This window comes from Spermophilus citellus, assembly GCF_964194105.1.
Source record: "Spermophilus citellus genome assembly, chromosome: 1".
Classification (NCBI taxonomy): Eukaryota; Metazoa; Chordata; class Mammalia; order Rodentia; family Sciuridae; genus Spermophilus; species Spermophilus citellus.
Window position 1 is genome coordinate 116977231 of NC_138182.1, and position 18838 is coordinate 116996068.

Here is an 18838-nt window from a genome sequence, read left to right on the forward strand (position 1 = left end):
CACCTTTTCTTCTCTTGATTGAGGCTCAGTAGTTGTCCCTGGTCAGGTGGTGGAAGCTGCAGAGGACTCTAAGCAGAGCAGGAATAAAATATGCTGAGGAAACAGAGCGGGGTGGAGAGGCTAAGGAAAACTTTATTTTTCCTTTTAAAAACTTTTTTTCTTCATCTTTTTTTCTTGTTGTTATCATCATTACCATAAATTTAATTCTACATGATTAATTGATGGCAAAACAGTCCATCCCTTCTCCCCTTAGAGCCAGCCTTGCCATTGCTCCGGCGGGAGTGCCAGGGCTGCCCTAGGTGTCCACCACTGTCACCATGATACTTATGCCTGCTCCCGCCCCCTCCTTCCCAGGCCATGCCATGGGGAATGGCTCCTTCTGCTGCCCTATGAAAAGACCACTGTTTTCTCCCTGAGGCCACTTGCCACAGGGCTCCCAGTGAGGACCTGCCTCCTGTGCTTCTGATTACTAGTTCCAAATGACTCTTGTGCAGTGCGCTTGCCAAATCCATCCCATCTGAAGGAGTGCCAAGTCCAGGCAGCTCTGGTGCCCTCAGCCACTCCCTGACGTGTCTCTTTGCACAAGCCAGGGCTCAGGGCCATTGGGGTGAGGGTGACTGATGCCCCAGTGAGTAGAGGAGGCTAAGTGAGAAATGCTGCCTGTGGTGTTTACCTGGTCCAGGGAGGTGGAGGCAGCCCTGCACGTGCATGTGTGGGACTCGGGGCTCCTGGGTGAGCCTGCAGCAGAGCGCACACCCACCTCAATGCCTCACCAGTGCACTGGGCATCAATCCTGCCAGGCCTGCCTGGTTCTAGGGGACTGAACTGTTTTCTGAGAGCATGAGGTCCAGTGGAGGGGGACTTTACCACTGAATATGGAGAACTGAAGACGCTGGAGCCTCTGAGAGTGCTGGGTGGAGGGTGTGTGCTGTTTAAAGCAGCCAGGCATGGAAGGGAGGGAGGTAGGTAAGATTCACCACCCAAACTTTCAGACTCCAGTGGAAGGCCTGCAACCAGGACTTAGAAGGAATGAGAGAATGTGATGGAGCAGAGTGTGTGTGTACTTAAAAGTGAATTCCAAGTGCTGGGGATATAGCTCTGTTGGTAGAGTGCTTGCCTCACATGCACAAACCCTTGTGTTCAACCCCCCGCACAGAAAGAAAGAAAGAAAGAAAGAAAGAAAGAAAGAAAGAAAGAAAGAAAGAAAGAAGACTCAAAAATGAGTTCCAAAAGAAATGTCTGGATTAAGATGAAACTATATGTGTATGTGGCAAAACTAGAAGACGATAATTAACTTAGTTTTCTTTATAACTTACTACTTTAAATTTCTATCTCATGAAATGGTGAGTGCTCAGCATTTTGAGTAAAAGGTACTAGAATTATCCTTGGTTGGAGATTCCCCAAATTACAATTTAATAGAAACTTTAAGAGCAGCCAACTGTCATGAGAGGCACTAGATTTTCCCTTCCCAGATCTCACTTGCCCAAGTTAGTGAATTTTGTTTTCATTAATATGTTCCTGGAATAAATTCTTATTTCAAAATGTATAACATTCTACAATGATTATATGTGTATATATATATATACATATATATATTTATACATATATATGTATATATTATGTATTATATGTATCCATCCATACATAAAATTTATGAAAAAATTAAAGTCTGAAACTCATGTGGAGAGCATATTTTGGGGCCAGCTTGCAAGATTCTAGAGGAGAGGTGGGTAGGAAGTCTGTTTTGCGTGTCTCTCCAACATTAATAAGGATTTGTGGAGTGAGGTGGGGAAACAGACTTCACCCTGGGAAAGAGTTGTATGTCCAGGGGAGAAGCTGCCAGGTGTGTACCAGGTTCTTTCTCCCCCCTTACACATTAACTAGCTTGCTGCTAGAGCACTCATCTTTGGATTCAGGTGTAGCTCTGCTTGTCAATCCAGATGGCACTGGATGGCACAGAAGATATAGTTTCATTAATAATCCTGGCATCTTAGGAGTGTGCTCTAGACCTGGGTTGAAGGGTGGGCAGAGTCGTGAAATGTGCCTGTGGAAATTCTAGGTGCCTCACAGAATTTGCTCCCGGAAGTAGAAGCAGGACACTGAGGGAGACAGGAGTGAGCGATGTTGGCTTCCCAGGGCTGTAGGGAAAATGTGGATGTGGCTGTGTAGACTCAGTGAACACCACAGGAACACAGTCAACTCAGAAATGCACAGGAGGAAGAACTTAGGAGCAATTGAAAATATTTCATGTTGTAGTCCATTTAAAAATTCTGTGTGGGAGGCCATCCTCTCACATGATTTGAGTTACCTCCCTGGCTGGGTGAGAGGCACTTAGATACAGCTGTGTCAGAGCTTTCTCCACCCTTCTCCAGGTCCAAGGGCTTGTCTGTGCAGAGGCGTGTCTGACCACTGACCCAAATACCCAATCATCGCCCCTGACCATGGGATGCTACCCCATTAACCTTCATTGGATGGAATTTTCCCTGGAATTTTTTGTTCCCCAATAAAAGCCCATTCATTCCCTGGCGTGTTCTCTCTCTCACTAGCCTCTTTTTTTTTTTTAATTATTTTATTGTTGGTTGTTCAAAACATTACATAGTTCTTATTATACCATATTTCACAGATTGATTCAAGTGGGTTATGAACTCCCATTTTTACCCCGTATACAGATTGCTGTGTCACATCAGTTACATTTCCATTGATTTACAAATTGCCTTTCTAGTGACTGATGTATTCTGCTGTCTATCCCATTCTCCACTGTCCCCCCTCCCCTCCCCTCCCCTCCCCTCCCCTACTCTCTCTCCATCCCCTCTACTATAAATCGTTTCTTCCACTTATATAATTTTTCTCCTACTCCTCCTTTCCTCTTATATGTAATTGTGTATAACCCTGAGGCTCACCTTCCAGTTCCATGCAATTTCCCTTAACTCTCACTTTCCCTCCCGCCTATCATCCCTGTTTAATGTTATTCTTCTTCTCCAGCTCTTCGTCTCTACCCTGTCCTTGGTTACTCCCCTTATATCAAAGAAGACATTTGACATTTGTTTTTTAAGGATTGGCTAGCTTCACTTAGCATAATCTGCTCTAATGCCATCCATTTCCCTCCAAATTCTATGATTTTGTCATTTCTTATTGCAGAGTAATACTCCATTGTGTATAAATGCCACATTTTTTTAATCCATTCATCTATTGAAGGGCTTCTAGGTTGGTTCCACAATCTTGCTATCGTGAATTGTGCTGCTATGAACATCGATATAGCAGTGTCCCTGTAGCATGCTCTTGTTAGGTCTTTAGGGAATAGACCGAGGAGGGGAATAGCTGGGTCAAATGGTGGTTCCATTCCCAACTTTCCAAGAAATCTCCATACTGCTTTCCAAATTGGCTGCACCATTTTGCAGTCCCACCAACAATGAATAAGTGTACCCATTTCCCCGCATCCTCGCCAGCACTTGTTGTTGTTGGATTTCTTAATGGCTGCCAATCTTACTGGAGTGAGATGGTATCTTAGGGTGGTTTTGATTTGCATTTCTCTGACTGCTAGAGATGGTGAGCATTTTTTCATGTACTTGTTGATTGATTGTATGTCCTCCTCTGAGAAGTGTCTGTTCAGGTCCTTGGCCCATTTGTTGATTGGGTTATTTGTTATCTTATTATCTAATTTTTTGAGTTCTTTGTATACTCTGGATATTAGGGCTCTATCTGAAGTGTGTGGGGTAAAGATTTGTTCCCAGGATGTAGGCTCCCTGTTTATCTCTCTTATTGTTTCTTTTGTTGAGAGAAAACTTCTTAGTTTGAGTAAGTCCCATTTGTTGATTCTGGTTGTTAACTCTTGCGCTATGGGTGTCCTATTGAGGAATTTGGGGCCTGACCCCACAGTATGTAGATCATAGCCGACTTTTTCTTCTATCAGACGCCGTGTCTCTGATTTAATATCGAGCTCCTTGATCCATTTTGAGTTAACTTTTGTGCATGGCGAGAGAAAGGGATTCAGTTTCATTTTGATGCAAATGGATTTCCAGTTTTCCCAGCACCATTTGTTGAAGATGCTATCCTTCCTCCATTGCATGCTTTTAGCCCCTTTATCAAATATAAGATAGTTGTAGTTTTGCGGATTGGTTACTGTGTCTTCTATTCTGTACCATTGGTCCACTCGCCTGTTTTGGTACCAGTACCATGCTGTTTTTGTTACTATTGCTCTGTAGTATAGTTTGAAGTCTGGTATCGCTATACCGCCTGATTCACACTTCCTGCTTAGCATTGTTTTTGCTATTCTGGGTCTTTTATTATTCCATATGAATTTCCTGATTGTTTTATCTATTTCTACTAGAAATGCTGTTGGGATTTTGATTGGGATAGCATTGAACTTATAGAGAACTTTTGGTAATATCGCCATTTTGATGATGTTAGTTCTGCCTATCCATGAGCAGGGTATATTTTTCCATCTTCTGAGGTCTTCTTCTATGTCTCTTTTTAGGGTTCTGTAGTTTTCATTGTATAGGTCTTTCACCTCTTTTGTTAGATTGATTCCCAGGTATTTTATTTTTTTGGGGGATATTGTGAATGGAGTAGTTGTCCTCATTTCTGTTTCAGAGGATTTGTCGCTGATATACAGGAATGCATTTGATTTATGCGTGTTGATTTTATATCCCGCCACTTTGCTGAATTCATTTATTAACTCTAATAGTTTCTTTGTAGACCCTTTTGGGTCTGTTAGGTATAGAATCATATCGTCTGCAAATAGTGATAATTTAAGTTCTTCTTTTCCTATTTTTATGCCTTTAATTTCTTTCGTCTGTCTAATTGCTCTGGCCAGTGTTTCGAGGACTATGTTGAACAGAAGTGGTGAGAGAGGGCATCCCTGTCTTGTACCAGATCTTAGAGGGAATGCCTTCAATTTTTCTCCATTCAGGATGATGCTGGCCTGTGGCTTATCATAGATTGCTTTAACAATGTTGAGGTATGATCCTGTTATCCCTAATTTTTCTAGAGTTTTGAACATAAAGGGATGCTGTACTTTGTCGAATGCCTTTTCTGCATCTATCGAGATGATCATATGGTTCTTATTTTTAAGTCTATTGATGTGGTGAATAACATTTATTGATTTCCGTATATTGAACCAGCCTTGCATCCCAGGGATGAATCCTACTTGATCATGGTGTATAATTTTTTTGATATGTTTTTTAATCCGATTCGCCAGAATTTTATTGAGGATTTTTGCATCTAGGTTCATTAGAGATATTGGTCTGTAGTTTTCTTTCTTTGAAGTGTCTTTGTCTGGTTTAGGAATCAGGGTGATGTTGGCCTCGTAGAATGTATTTGGAAGTTCTCCCTCTTTTTCTATTTCCTGAAATAACTTGAAAAGTATTGGTGTTAGTTCCTCTTTAAAGGTTTTGTAAAATTCTGCTGTATACCCATCCGGTCCTGGGCTTTTCTTAGTTGGTAGTCTTTTGATGGTTTCTTCTATTTCCTCTATTGTTATTGGTCTGTTTAGGTTATCTATATCTTCCTGACTCAATCTGGGCAGATCATATGACTTAAGAAATTTATCGATGCCTTCACTATCTTCTATTTTATTGGAGTATAAGGATTCAAAGTAATTTCTGATTATCTTCTGTATTTCTGAAGTGTCTGTTGTGATATTGCCTTTTTCATCCCGTATGCTAGTAATTTGGGTTCTCTCTCTTCTTCTCTTCGTTAGCATGGCTAAGGGTCTGTCAATTTTATTTATTTTTTCAAAGAACCAACTTTTGGTTTTGTCAATTTTTTCAATTGTTTCTTTTGTTTCAATTTCATTAATTTCAGCTCTGATTTTAATTATTTCTTGCCTTCTACTTCTTTTGCTGTTATTTTGCTCTTCTTTTTCTAGGATTTTGAGATGAAGTATGAGATCATTTATTTGTTGGTTTTTTCTTTTTTTAAGGAATGAACTCCAAGCAATGAATTTTCCTCTTAAAACTGCTTTCAACGTGTCCCATAGATTCCGATATGTTGTGTCAGTGTTTTCATTTATCTCTAAGAATTTTTTAATTTCCTCCTTGATGTCTTCTATGACCCATTGGTCATTCAGTAACCTATTGTTCATTCTCCACGTGGTGCATGATTTTTCCTTCCTTCTTTTATCGTTGATTTTCAGTTTCATTCCATTATGATCAGATAGGATGCATGGTATTATTTCTACTCCTTTATATTGTCTAAGAGTTGCCCTGTGACATAATATATGATCTATTTTTGTGAAGGATCCATGTGCTGCTGAGAAAAATGTGTAACTACTTGATGTTGGGTGGTATATTCTATATATGTCAATTAAGTCTAGGTTGTTAATTGTGTTGTTGAGTTCTATAGTTTCCTTATTTAACTTTTGTTTGGAAGATCTGTCCAGTGGTGAGAGAGGTGTGTTGAAGTCTCCCATGATTATTGTATGGTGGTCTATTAGACTCTTGTACTTGAGAAGAGTTTGCTTGATGAACGTAGGTGCACCATTGTTTGGGGCATATATATTTATGATTGTTATGTCTTGTTCGTGTATGGTTCCCTTGAGCAGTATGCAGTGTCCCTCTTTATCCTTTTTGATTAATTTTGGCTTGAAATCTATTTTGTTTGATATGAGTATGGACACTCCTGCTTGTTTCCGCAGTCCATATGAGTGGAATGATTTTTCCCAGCCTTTCACCTTCAGTCTATGTATATCTTTTCCTATCAAATGCGTCTCCTGTAGGCAACATATTGTTGGATCTTGTTTTGTGATCCATTCGACTAGCCTGTGTCTCTTAATTGGTGAGTTTAAGCCATTAACATTTAGGGTTATTATTGAGATTAGGTTTGTTCCTCCAGTCATATTTGTTTATTTATGTTACTAAACCTGATTAGTTTTCCTCTTTGGTTACTTTCCCCCCTTTACTGTCCTATCTCCCACTGATGGTTTTCAATGTTATTTTCAGTTTCCTCTTCCTGTAATGTTTTGCCAAGGATTTTTTGAAGAGATGGTTTTCTAGCTGCGAATTCTTTTAACTTTTGTTTATCGTGAAAGGTTTTAATTTCATCTTCCATCCTGAAGCTTAATTTCGCCGGATACACGATTCTTGGTTGGAGCCCATTTTCTTTCAGTGTTTGAAATATGTTATTCCAGGATCTTCTAGCTTTCAGAGTCTGTGTTGAGAGATCAGCTGTTATCCTGATTGGTTTGCCCCTAAATGTAATCTGCTTTCTTTCTCTTGTAGCTTTTAAAATTCTCTCCTTATTCTGTATGTTGGGCATCTTCATTATAATGTGTCTAGGTGTGGATCTCTTATGATTTTGCACTTTTGGCGTCCTATAGGCTTCTAGGATATGGGATTCTGTTTCATTCTTCAAGTCTGGGAAGTTTTCTCGTATTATTTCATTGAATAGATTGTTCATTCCTCTGGTTTGGAGCTCTGTGCCCTCCTGTATCCCAATGACTCTTAAGTTTGGCCTTTTAATGTTATCCCATATCTCTTGGATGTTCTGCTCATGGTTTCTTAGCAGTCTTGCTGAACTGTCTATGTTCTTCTCAAGTTGAAATACTTTGTCTTCATTGTCTGATGTTCTATCTTCTAAGTGATCTATTCTGCTGGTAGTATTGTCAATTGAGGTTTTAAGTTGGTTTATTGCTTCCTGCATTTCTAGGATTTCTATTTGTTTGTTCTTTATTACTTCTAGCTCCCTGTGAAATTGATCTTTTACTTCCTGGATTTGTTTCTGTAGTTCCTTGTCAATGTGATCTTTCATTGTCTGATTTTGCTGTCTCATGTCTTCCTTGAGAGTCCAGATCATCTGAAGCATGTATATCCTGAACTCTTTATCTGACATTCCATCTGTTGCAGCTATTACCTCTTCTAGGGTTGAGTTGACCTGCATTGCTTGTGGTCCTTTCTTTCCTTGTCTTTTCATGTTGCTTGCGTTTCTTTCTGCTTCGTGAAACTGTTGTGTTTTTGAAATTTTTCCCCCTGTTTATTTTTGTTGCTCTTGTATATTTTGGATATCTCTCTTGTAGGGCGGGTAGTGGCTGTGATCCTCCTCTAATCAGGGTGATCTATATACTACGCTGGTTGGTCGTAGGTCTGCCCGCCCTGCGGGCACGGGTGGCTGCTCTACTCTGCCCCCACTCCAATTGCGGTGACGTTCCTACCACGTCCTCGGATCGTTGGTCCTGATCCGGACGTGGGCAGCAGCTCTTCTCCACCCCTACTCCAATTGATGTGACGTGTCTACCACGCTGGTCGGCCTCCAAGCCTGTTCCGCCGGTGGGTCTCAGATCTGCCCACCCTGCGGGCCTGGGCTGCAGTTCTGCTCAACCCCCACTCCCAGTGGGGGTACCTAACTGCCTCTCCAACGCGTCTCTGGGCTCCTTCCGGATGCTGGCAGTGGCTCTGTTCAACCCCCACTCCAACCAGTGTGACGTGACTGCCTCGATGCTACTCGTCCACTACACTGGCCGGCTGCCGAGCCTGTCCTGCCAGTGGGACGCAGGACTGCCTACCTTGCAGGGTCAGACGGCAGCTCTTCACGGCCTCTACTCCAAGTGGGTTGACTTGGCTACCCTGCCGTCGGGTCGCTGGTCCTGTTCCAGGCGTGGGCGGCTACTCTCCTCGGCCCCAGCTGCAGTTGGGGTGTCGCGATACCACACCGGCGGGACCCTTAGCCTGCTCTGGGCACAGGAGGCAGCTCCACTCTGCCCTCCAGGCCCCCGCAGTACCCAGCAGGACCCGGACCAAGAAGCAGTCCCTGTAGGATCCCCAACCCTGAGCCAGAGCCGTTTCGGGAGCCAGGAGCCGGTCTCTCCGATCCCCGCCACTTTCTGCTAGGAGCAGGCTCCTCAGGGCACCCGCCGCGGGTTCCCCAAACCCAGGCCAGAGCCGCCCCGGGAGCCCAAGCCTGGCCGCACCAGACTCTCCCTGCTAGGTGCCCAAGCCTGGCCGCACCAAATTCTCCCTGCTCGGTGTACGCTCCCCTTGGAGCAGAGTCTAAGACGCACTTCCCGCGGGCTCTCCAGCTCCGGGTCAAAACTGTTCCAGGAGACAGAGACCCGCTGCCCCTCGTCGCAAGTTTCACTTGTGGCTGGCCTCAGCTCGCGGTCCCCGCAGGCTCCGCGGCCCTGGGCTCAAACAGCCACGAGGGCCAGAACCCAGCCTCTCCGATCCCTGCCACACTCTGCTCGGAGCAGGGTCCACAGAGGTACCCCAACCTCAGGCCCAGGCGGCCCCCGCCCGGGCCTGGCAGCTCCAACCTCTCCCAGCTCAGTGTACGCTCAGACAGGGGCAGGGTCAAAGACACAGTCGCCGTGGGTTTCGTAGCCCCAGGCCAAGAAGGATCTCCCGCCCTGGGCCAAAGCAACCCGGGGAACTAGAATCTGGCCGCTCAAAGCCCGGCGCCCGCCTTGCCAGGGGTGAGGCCTGAAGAGTATTCTCCTCAGAGTTTCCAATCCCGAGCCTGAGCGATCTGTCTGCGCGACGCAGGCAAATACCAGCCTGGAATCACCTGTTCTGTAGTTGAATGAGCTGAGATCAGTAGAAAACAGGGATGATTGCGTCAGCTCTCCATGATGGCGGCTGCAGTTCTCCTGCGTGTTCCGACCGGTGTCGGGAAACGAACTGGACCGATTCTCTCCTGTATTTCAAAGCTGGAATTCAGCACTCAGCGCGGCCAGTGTGCCACTGGCAGGAGCCTGCAGAATCCGCTTCGCTGTAATCCCTCTCTGGTAACTCGCGGCTAATTAACTCGGGCGCGTCCCAGACTCCATCCACGGGGCGGTCCGCCGACCAAGTACTGCTTCGCTCCCTTCGGAGAAATCGCCCGCTACCAAGCCCCTGCAGCCGAATCCCGCGCGCTGGAATTTTGACCTCTAGATTCTGGAGCACTTCAATTTCACTGGGGATTCCCACCAAGGTAGCCTTCAGCCATTTCACCTCGTGTTTCTCCCACACAGTGGCGCAGCGTACTGGTGTGCTGTACTCCCTTGGCCGCCATCTTCGGACTCCCCCTCACTAGCCTCTTTAGTAAACCTCGCTACCACATTAAGTGGCTAGAAGCTGGAGCTAGGAGGAGCCGTCCTGGAGCTGGTTTAAAAGGTAATTAGAGTCTTGTCTCTTTAATTTAAAACTCCCTACCGTTTTCTCACAATTCGAACCTTCTTTAATGAAGCCAGCGCTGGTCGCTGGGCAGTATTCTGTCTGTGGTGTCTTTAATGGCACCTGCAATGGGGACAGGGTCTTCTAAACACAGGGATCTCACTAATAAATGGTCAGGGGGTGACTTCAATAAAGTGAAAATTTGAAAAAGCAAAACCAGAGGGAAAATATGCTTCCAGAGACACAGTATTGCTCAGTTTGAGTTGCGAGTGGTTTTCACTGATGTGGGAAATGTTTGTGACCAACCAGCTCACAGGAGGCACATTGCCTGAAGTCTCCACCTGAGTGTGTCATCAAGGCTTCTGAGCTGTGGGTCAGAGCCTTTGGAACAGCCAGGACAGGGGCACAGGCAGGGTCCCAAACCTCACTCAGCGCTGGTCTTCTTGACTCACTTCTAGGTCATTTCATTAAAAAAAGAACCACAGCAAAATGCTGCTAGCAGTCCAGGGAATTAGAAATAAGGTTAAGAATTGATGTAGTGCATGATACAGAAACAGCATTTATAAAAAAATATATGCAAGGCTAAATCATTTATGTACTGTTAGTGACTTAATTTTCATATATGTAAATATAAAAATTGATTATATTTAAGCTCAATAGTAATTATCAATGAGATGATCAATTTTTTATTGTTCTTAATTATATACATATCATTTATATGTCACTATATATTAATTATATATATTAATCATAGACATATAATCTCCATATTGAGGTAGAGATTATATATACAGAACATTACAAATAAGTATAAAATAAGGATACAAGTAACCACCTTCCAAGTATAAATAAATAACATGAACACCTATGACTTCCCATATGTAGAATAAAAAAGTTGTGATTCAAATTCTACACATTAAGAAAACAGAGAAAAGTAAAATATATCTGTAAAGATATGTTGCTGATTTTGACTACATATAGCTTTCATTTCTTACATATAAACAAGGAAAATGCTTAAAATCATCCTATATTTCATCCTCTGTAAGTTTTATCTACTTAAAATTTTATTTAAAATGAAGTTTTATTGTCATAATATTTATGTGTCTATTTGTGTATTTACTCATTTGTTCATGGGCTGCTGTGGTGCATGCCCTTGAGAGAGGACTCTCACATACCAGGCTCATGTAGAATGGTCTCTCTAACATGGCCCATGTATGTTAGTCATGAGCTCAACACCCATGATTGAGCAACTGCTGAAGGCCAGTTCTGTCCTGGACAGTGTCCATCTTGAGGTTAACCCTGGTGGAGCAACGACAATGAGTGGTGAGTGGAATTGACCTGTTCACTTAATAAACAGAAGGCTAAGGTGGGCTGCAAACCTCACACAGCAGAACAGTAAGGAGACCAGAGGAGTCCAGGTCCAGCAGGAGCATTGGGATTTTAAGAAGGCTGTGCAGGGTAGGCCTCCTTGAGAAGGTGAGAGGGGACCAAAGAGTGGACTTCAGTTTGTTACGTGGAATTAACTGACACTTTGAGACCCAACAGAGACTCAAAGGCCAATTGAGCAAGCTAAGCATGACCCAGGAGCAGATCAAGTGCAGGCCCGCTCTGTGAAACAAGCCATGGGTCTTGATTACAAAGCATGCATCAGTAACCTCACTTATCAGGCAGACCTATGTAAGTGACATCGATTAATTCTCTCTTTTTAGGAAAAGCACAATCGAGATGAGGCCCGATAACCACAGCACCAACACTGACTTCATCCTCCTTGGTCTCTTCTCCTCTTCCCACTCCAGTCTGGTCTTCTTCTCCTTCCTGTTTGGCCTTTTCATTGTGACCCTAAAAGAAAACGCCCTCATGATCCTGCTCATCCGCAGGGACCCGCGCCTCCACACCCCCATGTACTTCCTGCTCAGCCACCTGTCCTTCATGGACATCCTGCACGTTTCCAACATCGTTCCCAAGGTGATCGCCGACTTCCTGTCAGGCCGCAGAGCTATTTCCTTTGCAGGCTGCGGGATCCAGGTATTCCTGTCCCTCACGCTGCTGGGTGGTGAGTGCCTCCTCCTGGCTGCCATGTCTTGTGACCGCTATGTGGCCATTTGCCACCCCCCTGCGTTACCCAGTGATCATGAGCGAGAGGGTCAGTGTGCTCATGGCTGCAGGGTGCTGGCTGGTTGGGACCCTCAATGCCATGGTGCACACAGGGCTGGTACTGCACTTACCCTTTTGTCGCTCTAGAGCCATCGATCACTTTTTCTGTGAAGTTCCTGCCATGCTGAAGTTGTCCTGTGCAGACACTTCACACTATGAACGAGGGGTTTATGTGAGTGGCATTATTTTCCTGCTGATTCCTTTCCTCATGATACCAGTGTCTTATGTGCAAATTCTTCTCACTGTCCTCAGGATGAAGTCATCAGAGGCCCGGAAGAAGTCCTTTTCCACCTGTTCCTTCCACATGGTTGTGGTCATAATGTACTATGGGCCCTTTATTTTCACATATATGAGACCCAAGTCATACCACGCTCCAGGCCAGGATAAGTTCTTGGCTATATTCTACACCATTGTCATGCCCACGCTCAACCCTGTCATCTACAGCTTCCGGAACAAAGATGTCTTGACTGCCATGAAAAACGTGCTCAGAAGTAGCTTCCCATATAGAAAATGAACAGGAAAGATGCCTGAAGTTAGTCTTCTTTCAATCATGAAACACTAAATGCTCTGTCTTTATGTTTGTTTTTAGATTAATCTCAATGTTTTATCATCTTGAACACTATGTTGAAATAACATAAACATGTTGGATGAGTAAACCCAGGCAAAAACTGTGTCTGCGTTACCCTTAATGATTTTTATCCAAGAGCTCTGGAAAGACTACGTTCATATCAGCAACCACATGGCCTTAGGTTCTTCCAGTGCTCCCAAGAAAAAGCTTCCCTGGTTCTCCCAGTGTAACTCCCTGTACAGACTGCACTACATTCCCCTTCTGTGTGGATAGGTATTTAGACTCACTTATTGAGATGCATCATGTTCAAAAATAACAGCGGGCAAACCTTACTGAGGGTGTTCAAGGTTGTTACAGAAGCTAAAGAATAAGATCCAAAGAGACTGCCACTTGAGGACCCTGGACTGCTTGGTAACCATTACCCTCAGCTTGCAGGTGGCCTCCGAGGCTGGCAGTAATTCTGCAGTATAGCCCTCTGCCCTGCTGTGTCCTGTCTCCTGGTGACTCTCACAGAAGCAGGTTGCCCTTGTGCCCCTTCAGAATAAGTCCTATATGTGGAGGACACAGGGTTCGGCCCTGACAGGAGCCAATTCACATCTTGAGGAGTAGGAGATTAGTGGTCAGTGTGGACTGGGGATTTGTGAGGTACTGTCCTCACAGCATAGCCCCTCAGAAATTTTGCTTGCAGTGACTCTTCAGTGACAACTCACACAAAGGATTGCAGTCAGTTTTCACTATACGTTGTCTCAAATAGCTTTTCGGACCTGTCTCTCTGTCTTCATATCACTGATAAGGTATAGAATACATGAGGGAAATTCAGGAGTGAAAGCTTACATTTCCTATGAAAGAAGGAGCTAGAATTAGGGCTGGTTTTAACCCTAATCTGTCTTCAGCACATTTGTGTGCAGTGAAGTAGAAAAAACTTAATCTCATCCTAAAATACCAGTTCAAAGAATATGTTCACTCAACCACCTCCTTCGTGGGTGGAAATGATACCACAAGTTACCAGTTACCAGTGACGAGTTCTGCTCCCTCACATGTTGAAGTATAGCATTAGAGAAGCTCGCCGCAGCAAGCATGAAATGCAGGGTTTATCTAAAAAGGGGATCACATGGACTTCTCCCAGGAGGGAGAAGGGGGCCATAGCTGGTATCCTGGTATCTCAAGAAGTGAGGTACTTTTTTTTTTTTTTAATATGTCTCAGGCATCCTTTGTTCTCCTGCTCTCTTTCATTATCTCTCTCCTTCCTGCATATGTGACTAGGCACAGGAGATGCTCAGGTGTGATGGCCCAAAGGTGAGAAGCAGATGGGCTGGAGGGGCCAAGAAGGAATGATCTGGGCAGGAAGGAGGGCATAATTAACAACTTGTATAACTCCCTGTATGGAGGGACAATTCCTGGGACAGGTTACCCGAGCAACAGGTTGGAGCAGGGGCAGGTTATTTGATAAGGGTGAAGGAAGGGCTCTAAAGGCATTTCAGTGCCTCAGGGAACAGTCTCCAACTTCCCAGACTCACTCAAATTGGCCTTCTTTATCCGACCTGACTCGATTTTCCTATCTATCCTGACTTCTTGTCTAATTCTGGCTTCAGAAATAGGTCTCTTCATACTAATCTGCTCATCCTTCCGTTGCGCTGGCTCACCACTATGGTGGGGAGTACTTGGAGGTAAATTATTGACAAGAGCCAACACAATCTAAAGGCTTTCAAACTCCAGGACCCACATGTTTGGACATTCAAATTGCTTGTGTATTAAATAAGACCATTAAGGCTGTGTCAGCTATCTAGTGTATCCCACCATGTGCTGCTCATCTCTTTTCAGCAGAATCAGTTGTGAAAACTCTTGAAACCATGAAGAATTGCACGAAGAATCCACGAAGGACTTGGTACAGCTGTGCTGGTGTACAACACAGGGGACATTCCTCTGACTGCCCCTTCTAATTCTGTGAAAGACACTCAATATTGTCAGTTCTGCACAGCAGGTGGCAGTACAAAATGAATCCTTTTTTCAGACTAATGTGTGAACAGGCACTATAAGAAACTAATGTGAATTTATGTACCCCAAAATTTCAAAGCTCTCTTGGGAAAACTGGCCTCAATATCTAATTAAACAGTTGGTTCCCCCAAACACATAGGAAATTAGTGTAGTCACTGTGGAAAGCAGTGTGTGGAGGTGCCTCAAGCAACCAGGAGCAGAACTACCATGCCTCACCAATCCCACCCTGTATATCCAAATGAAATGACATTAGCACATCAAGCAACATTGACACTGCTGTGTCCATCCCAGCAGGGTGCCCAATAACCAATAAATGGAAGCAACTTCTGAGTCCATCAGTTGAAGAATGGAGAGAGGAAATGTGTACAGACACACAAAAGACACACCATCAGACATGGACACATGTGATTCTGTTATTCATGACAACACAGATGGAACTGAAGATCACCCTGTCACATGAAATAAGATGGGGACAGAAAAATAAGGGTCAATACTCTCAATCAAATGTAGAAAAATAATTATCTCATAGGCAAGTGGGATAGTGGTCACCAGGAGGTGGGGCATAGGGAGGTAAGGAGAAATGGGGAAAGTAGATCACTATTAACTAAGCTGTAGTTACAAGGAGAAGGAAATCTGATGTGCATTGCACAGTAGGGTGACAACTTGTGACATGATGCATTGCACGTTTCAGAAAACTAGAACAAAGGATTTAGAAAGTACTCATCATAAAGAAGTGAGAAATGCTTCAGGAGATAGACATGTTCTGGCTGATTTAAAGATTTCACAATGTAGTCATTTGTTGAAACACCACATGGAACCCCATTAGTAAGTAAATACAGTGTGTGTGGTTTTATGTATCAGTTAAAACTAAATTTAACTAAATGTAAATTCCAGAGAACTGTAGGAAACTGTGTTAGCCTTTCATCACTGTGACCAAAACACCTAACAAAAACTACCTAGATGAGGAAAAAATTATTGTGGCTCATAGTTTCAAAGGATTTAGTCCATGGTCTGCTGTCTCCAAGGCGAAGTTCTGTAGCAGAAGGGCACAGTGGAGGAAAGCTATTGGGCTCATGGCAGCCAGGAAACAGGGGTGGGGGATGGAGGGAGGGAGGTAGGGAGGGAGGGAGAGAGAGAGAGAGAGAGAGAGAGAGAGAGAGAGAGAGAGAGAGAGAGGAGGGAGAGAGAGAGAGGGGGATGGGGGAGGTCCAGGAACAGAACAGTCCCCAAGGGCTCTGCTTCCTCCTTCCTCTCCCTTCCCCTCCACCTGCCTGTGTCCACTCAACCCACTAGACCATCACTCCTCACTCATCTCACTCATGGTTCTTTGCTGAAAATAGCAAGTGAAAGAGCAACATTTCAAACTTTTCTGGGATTTTATATCTCATGGGATACATCCTTTGCCTTCTAAGGCTAAAACAGGCAGCAGAGTAATCTAATACCCTGATAATCACCGCATTACACACCTCCCTAGGTTCTCAGACTTCCTTGAATCTTCTCTATTAATTTCCTCCACCAAAACATGGAAATAGTTTTTAAACTCTATTGTTTGTATTTATAGTGTATCATTAGAGAATTAGGTTTTGCCATTAGTATGAATGACCTCATAGAAATTTTTCAAAAAGAAGAATAAGCAAATGTGCTTAAAGATTAAATTTAATAAGATGATGTTGTATAAAGGAATGTTGTTTAATGACTAGATTTTAGCTCTTTATTTCACAAAAATAACAATGTGATGACAGATATATCGTAACCATAGGTGATGATGGGAATCAATCTACCCCACTGCTGTAGCCACTTCACTGTGGATATGCACCCCATGTTATCATGTTATAAACCTCAAATACACACAACTGTAGTTATTGTAGAGAACTAAGAGAAGGGTCATTCTTTGCTTGTCCCTCAGGGATGGGGCAGATTCTGGCAGATAGAAACTGGGCTGGTACCTCATCATCAGCAGTAAGTGGAGGTGCCAGCTCTCTCTCCCTCTGAATCCCCAGGGATGGTCCTGTGAAGCTGGCAGAAGCCCTACAGGCACATAGACCATCACACCCATGTGAGGAACCCAGGATAAAGGGGGGATGGGGGCTGTGTTTCCAAGTCCTCCGGGCTCCTGGGCTGAGATCATCCAGCACACAGCCAATCCCACACAATTGGTTTCAAGGGTGCAGAGTGGTCGTGTCCCACATGGGTGGTGCTGAGCCCACCCAGGTTCTGTGGAATTGAAAGAGAGGTGGAGAAGGCATGCCTTAGAGCCACCACAGCAACAGAGGGACAGAATAGAGGAGAGACAGTAGCTTATCAGAGACATTTGTGTTGGAAGAGTGTATAGCAGATGGTGCTTTGTGAGGAATGGGCAGCAATGAACGGTCGAGCTGGTGGGTTGGTTTCTGGCTTGACCTACTGCACCTTCACTGTCAGAGGGCTCACTTGGGCAGGTCCATGTCAGACCTGGTGGAGATGATGTCCCTGTGACACCTGATCACAGATTCCCATCAAGGGCAGTGACAACAACTAGCAGATGACAGATGGTCACCAGGCGGTGATCCCATGGATTAAGAAGCAGTGCTCTGAAAATTCAGAGGGACAAACTCAAGCAGTGGTTGGTATAAAGTGGGCCTGTGGGTTCAGGTGGTTGACTTCACAGGAGGAGCATGGCCTTACCCTCTCACCACCCGCCCTGCACACATGGGAAGCCACAGCAAGCATTCTGACCCAGGTGCCCCTGCTCCTCAGGGGCAGATGGGATTGATGGGCCAAGATGGAATGATATGGGCAAGAAGGGGGCATAATTAACAACTTGTATAACTCCCTGTATGGAGGGACAATCCCTGGGCCAGGTTACCTTAGCAACAGGTTGGAACAGGGGCATTAGAGAAGATGGTCGAAGTGGTTGACTATCTTCCCCTTTGGCTCAGGACCACAGCAAAATGTGAGCACATTTTGACCCATTAGTGAGCACAAAATGCATTTCTCCTGCATTTTGGTTGCCTCAGTCACATTCTCTTATATCTTAGATCACTTTCTAAGGGTCTCTTTGAAGTAGATGGAAGCCATGGTGACAGGATAGTGGCATTAACAAAAACACAGTAATCATAGAGACAGCAATGGTGAGCACAAACCCTGAGAACATCCTGTGGCAGACTGTGCTCCTTACCCAACTCTCCCATTATTTAATATGCCTTGTTTAACCTTCAAAGCAAAATTGTGACTCACTGCATTTATTAGAAATTTATTGCAGATGTAATTTCATAGGTGATTGTGCACAAAAAAAGTCCCCAAATGGAATCTTTTCTGAAACTACATCTGATTAAGTTTTCTTCTTTATTTTTTCATAGGAAATAGAGTTTGTCCATTACTATTTTTTCATAATTACTTGTGCCAAGGGCGTGCTCCTCCCTAGATAATGTGGAGGATTGTGTCTTTCTGTAGTCATTCTTCACAAGACCTCTTGTAATATAACAGGGATCACATCCCGTCCATCTTTATATTGATTCGCATCTGACTTCTGCCTATCTGGTGAAAGTTCAGTGTCATTGGATGAGTTATGAATAATAAACAGCTATTTTCAACCAGCTCATCACTAACCTGCTAAGTCCCCTATCTCAAATTTTTGATATATGTTGTAATTATGATGTCAACTGTGTCTCAGAATAATTTGTTATTTTCTTATAGTAAAAAATCCAAATGCTCATGTCAGACTTAAGGTTCACAAGGTTTTCATATCAAAAACACTTGTCAAAATGAACACTTTTCACGAAGAGTTCATAGTCTTATTTTTGTCTTTTCTTGTCTTCTGCTCAACAATATAATGTCAACAAATAATGCTAGAAGGAAAAGAGGTCCGCATGAGGAAGTTACAAGCTACAAGGTGAGTGGGGCCAGAAGAGGTGGGGATCCAAGGAAGGTAACATTTTCAGAAGGGGGTGCGGGGCAGGGGGCTCCTGAGAAGGTTACCTTGAGAAAAGACTATATTTCAAGAAAAATCATGGAATTAATAAAACTTTGAGACTCAACATGGGTCGAGGGTCCTTTC

General features: G+C 44.0%; 1 pseudogene across 1 annotated transcript in view; it reads left to right on the forward strand.

Moving 5' to 3' along the window:
- The first annotated feature begins 11810 nt into the window (after positions 1 to 11810).
- Positions 11811 to 18838, forward strand: part of LOC308647923 (olfactory receptor 2T3-like) — a 668743-nt pseudogene continuing 661715 nt past the window's right edge. Inside the window, exon 1 of the transcript in view lies at positions 11811 to 12007. The product of the transcript in view is annotated as an olfactory receptor 2T3-like (transcript). The remainder of the gene's footprint in view (positions 12008 to 18838) is intronic.